General features: G+C 37.9%; 1 pseudogene; it reads left to right on the top strand.

Moving 5' to 3' along the window:
- The window catches only part of LOC140927162 (bile acid-CoA:amino acid N-acyltransferase-like), a 4970-nt pseudogene extending 675 nt beyond the window's left edge, over window positions 1-4295 (top strand).
- Window positions 4296-5102: the final 807 nt, after the last annotated feature.

The following is a 5102-nucleotide window of genomic DNA, read 5'->3' as shown; positions in this document are numbered from 1 at the left end:
ACTTCGTGACGAAGCATCTGCCATATTGCTTTTAGTATGTTTGCATGAGGTCTGGGTCAAAGTGACCTATGATTGGTCCACGTACTTGTGCTTATGCTTGTCCTTATGTTGACCCTGTTTTCACTAGTCAAAGCTACAACATAAGCATAAGCACAAGCACAAGAAGAACGAACTTGTCCATTTTTCTTGTGCTTGTGCTTATGGTTATGCATGGGCTAGTGAAAACCAGGCTTAAGGAAGCTTCATAGGGTCAAATGGGGTGAACACGGGATAGGATCTCCTACACGTATAACTATGGTCAAAAGGAAATGGGGGTGATGGTGGACAACTGCCAGCTAATATATGTTTCATTTGCTTAATAAAAGCTAACCCTTAAGTGCAATAAATTATTTTGTGAAATAACATAACTTTATTGTTTATAAAGTGCATATTTGTGGTCACTGTAGCCTCTGTCTCTGGTTGACAGCATTTGTCTTAATTTACTGTGCCATTGCTCTCGCTGTATTTCATGGCAACGTTTTTGCTCTTGCCGAGTTTCGTTGGTAAATCTTTCCCGGCAAGGATTTCCATCTATTTGTTGAATCCACCATTGCTGAGTTTGCTGTTTTCTTTCATTTGCCTGAGATATTGGGTGTCGTTCACTGACCATAAACATTATTATATGTACTTGTCGTTGATGGCAATCGGTTGCCTGGAAACCCATAATGCACTTTGATGTCACTACTCTGGATGACGTCAAGGCGGACACCAACCACACTGGATAGATTTATAGCAAAGAGAAAATCACGCATGCCTTGCAATAAATATATGCTTTTGGGATCATAAACCTATATCGCAAGGAAAAATGGCCATGAATTTAAAGGATTTGTTTGGGAATACAGGTAATAGATTTAAGAAGATCGATGCTGGCTTGCAATTTCCTTTACCCCTGGCCTTTACCCATGAGTTAGCGTGGGGGTAAAGAAAATACCTTAAATCGCAGTGGATTGGAATAAAACCACTCAGCAAGCAAGAACACACCAATGTAGTACCCTGTTAGCAGAGTTGCTTCAATCTTTCCTAGATAAGTTGGGAAAGAGGAAGCAACAGCTCTGCCGACATCGTCAAACTCCTTTGATTTGCCGATCATTCCGCAATTTGCAAGCCATATGGTATAGGGCTTGCTCCTGTATAAAATTTTAAAGTGATCATGCTCGGAAAAACCAACGTGCAAAGAAAGTCGTGTCCGATAGCCCGGGGGTTAGTGGATTTTGCTATCGGGCTAGTGATCTTTGTTCTTAACTTGCCCGACGGGCAAGTGCTGTTCTTTGGGAAAATTCAAATTACAGAAGGATTGTAATCAATCCTGCTGATCAAAAAGGGTTTTGGGGCTAGTTGAAATGACTTGTGGGCTAGTACATGCTAGCTAAAGCTTGCCCGAATGGCAGGCTATAAAACTGACTTTCTTTGCACCCTGAAAACCCCATTTGTATATAGCCCTCTGAGAGGACAATCTCTGTCAAAAATTTCTGGTAAATTGATCATCATTTTTGTGCTTGTCTTCAATACTAATGAGATAACACTTCCCCAGGAAGGGGCTTCTTTTTTCCCCTATTTTCACAGTGAATATTTGAGACTTCCATGCAGGTATAAATAATGACAGTCCAAACTTATTCTTCTTCCTTATGCTTAGATGGCCCATCAGATTCTATAACATGACTAAAATGCTGGAAGATATTTTTTGAACCCTTAATTTGTCACTTTGCATCCATGCTTCACATACTAGTACTCGGTTTTTAATTATTATAAACATACATAAATACATACGTATGATTAGTTTACCATTCGATTGATACATACATGCATACTTTTATTTGTTAAAGCAGGTTGAGGATTAACACAGTCATAGGCTAATGTGTCCCCGCTATCTGATTATTTAAAAAACAAAATGAAATAATGAAATAAAAGTAGGTACAATTGCAATAAGGGAATAACTAAAAAAAATTAGATGGTACTAAATATATAGGAATATTATAAAATCGTCACTTTTCTTCGCTATCATAGCTGGGGTTTTAAATGAAAATTCTTCAAAAATATAATTTATTGAGAACATCTACATAATATCTGTTTAACAGTCCTTTTCAGTTGTTTCACTTGAATTTAAAAAAAAGGCAATGTCTAATCTCCCTTACCTGATTGAAGCAGAAAATACAGTTTGTCATCGAACTAATAATCAGAATAACCACTACCTTGCTAATGAATTGACAGTTGAGATAATCCGAAAACAGAATGTCATTTCCAGAAAAAATTGTCAACCATTGGCAAAGGTTTAAAATCGTGTCAACCTTTAAAAATGAAGGAGTACACTTTAAACCCACAAAAACTTTAGAATCTACACAACTGTACATACAGGAAACCTCTACTAAAGAACATTTCTAACACATTGTCACTGTAATGAAACACATCTTTTCCTTTAATTTTTGCATCTTTGCCTCATGAAAACACCCTCTTCACCAGAGATGACCTAATTAAAAAAGTGTAATAAAGTATAGAAACGCAATGATAATTAGACTCCAAATTCTTTAACCCTATTTAAAACGTTTGTGAATGTTACCAATGTGCCCAACTTTTAATACCATAAACAGATTTTTAATCGATTCATGCATGAGCTGGCTCACAGAGTGTTTTATTTAAACAATTTTTTAAGCGCAGAGACCCAAACACAGTTCACTACCAGTAATAGGGTGCAAAGAAAGTCAGTTTTAAAGCTTGCCCCTAATAGGCGAGCTGTAGCTAGCATGTACTAGCCCCAAAGTCATTTTATTTAGTTGAAAGGAGTTTTGATGAGCAGGATTGACTGCAGTTCTTCCGTCATTTGAATTCCCCAAAAAACTTAGCCTGCGAGCAAGCTCTCCAATTTGACAAGCGAAGCGAGCCTCGCAAGAACGCACAAGCAAGGGACCGAGGACTCCTTTCCCCTCCCCGCGCTCGCTCGCGCATTCTCACGAGACTCGTTTCACTCGCCCAAACAGGAGAGCTTGCTTGCAGGCTACAAAAAAACTTCACTTGCCCGCAAGGCAATTAAGTTAAGAACGCAATTACTTGATAGCAAAATCCACTAACCCCAGGCAATCAGACACTGATAACTTCCTTTGCACGCTGCAGTAATAAAGATTTTTTGGGCTTTTGCCAAATCAGGGTTGACGAATTTTTGAAAGGAATACATGAAGGGAATAGAATGTCTGAGTCTTGGTGGAATTTCTACAGTTACACTTTCCTCAAAAATAATAAACTAGGTTCTAAGGTTGTTTTTTTAAGTGTATTGATGCAAGTCCTTTTTTGTTGTACACTGTAGGTGTAATGGACCTTTTTGGAGCATTACCAGCAGTCATTGAATTCAAGGCCTCCTTGTTAGCTTCTCGTGGATTTGCTGCCTTAGCAGTGGCCTATTATGGGTATGATGATCTGCCTTCATCCTTAAGTCCATATGTTGAGTTGGAGTACATTGAAGAGGCAGCAGAATGGTTGTACCAACATTCTAAGGTCATACCAGGTGGTATAGCACTTCATTCTCATTGCTTTGGATCGTGGCTTGCTTTGCTTCTTGCAAGTTATAGGACTGATCTAGTCAAGGCTGTTGTTGCAATAGCACCAATTTGTTGTGCTTTTGGAAATACCGCATACAGGTACAAAGGGAAGCTGTCAAACGTGTACAGCTACTCAAAAGAGGCCTTGAAAGTTACAGATCAGGGAGTGATTGTCAGATTTTGTTCTGCAACATTCAAGGAAACAACCAACCCATTGGCAGACTTTCCGGCAATGACTCCTGTGGAAAATATTTCATGTCCTGTTTTGCTAATTTATGGCACAGAGGATTTGAACATGGATGGCAAATTAAGTTCAGGGTACATATTAGACCAGTTAAAAGCAGCTGGCAAGGAATCTCTATGCACTGTATTGCAATTGCCAGGTGCTGGCCATATAATTGATCCACCCCATTCACCATTATTCTATTCTACCTACAGCAATCAGTCCAAAATGTTCATTGCGTGGGGTGGGCAAGTCAAGTCTCATGCAATGGGCCAGGTGATTTACTGGGACAAAACTTTACAATTCCTGAAGCAAAATCTAATGAGGAACGTTAAGAGCAATTTGTAGAATGCGAATCTATACTTTTTTTTTAACTCCTGGGGCCCGTACTTGAATGTCCTGGAAAATAATGGGCTCAGAAAGGTGTTGTCGTTTGCATACAAGATAAAGGTTTCAATTTTTTGGAAGGTAACATGATAAAACTATCAGCTTATAAGACAAAATGAACTGGTTTGTTTCCTAGGACCTGCAGCATTCTGAGTCTTCAGATTTTGATTTGAATATTTGATTTTTGACCTAAAAACAACAACAACAACAACAACGAAACTTTATTAATAAACAAATAAGATTACAAAAGTATTGCCCGCAGCTAGCAAGGCTATTCGAGGCGGGACAATATGTGTGCAAAATATAAGAAATAAAGACTAAGGCTATGTAACTAAGGAAAGTTTACAGTTTACAAATAAATGAAATAAAAATCGTAATATGGATGAAGACTAGATAACAGACTAAAGGAAAAACAAAATTAAACAAATAAATTGTAAAAGTAGAAACTAATAAGCAAGAATTTATTTTTCGACATTTTTGGCTAATTTTACCTTTTTAATTAAGGTGGGCGTATCAATATAGTCATCTTCTCAATTCAGAATATCAAAAAGTAATTTGTGGTGTGTTTTTTTGAACTTATTCTTGGGGAGATGTCGAATGTTACAGGGTATCTCATTCCACAGCTTAGCCCCAAAGCGAGAGAAAGACAGTGTACATAACTCTAGATCGGAACTGTTAACATAAAAATTTCCTGAAGCCGATGGTCTTGTATTGTAGTGGTGGCAGCTACTTGTTTTTTGAAATAGATTTAAAATGCCAGAAGGTACCATATTGTTATGGACATCATGCATAAGATTTAATATAAGAAGTTTAAGGGTAAAACCTTTGGCGTCAATGTAGAAAGGTATAGACCTTGTCACGGTTTTCGACGCCATCTTGACGAGTAGGCAAACGTGTGAGAAATTACAGTGTTTGTATGAGAATCT

Source organism: Porites lutea, chromosome 2, assembly GCF_958299795.1.
Source record: "Porites lutea chromosome 2, jaPorLute2.1, whole genome shotgun sequence".
NCBI lineage: Eukaryota > Metazoa > Cnidaria > Anthozoa > Scleractinia > Poritidae > Porites > Porites lutea.
The sequence above is the reverse complement of the archived record's forward strand: the minus strand, read 5'-3'. Positions and strand labels throughout refer to the sequence as shown.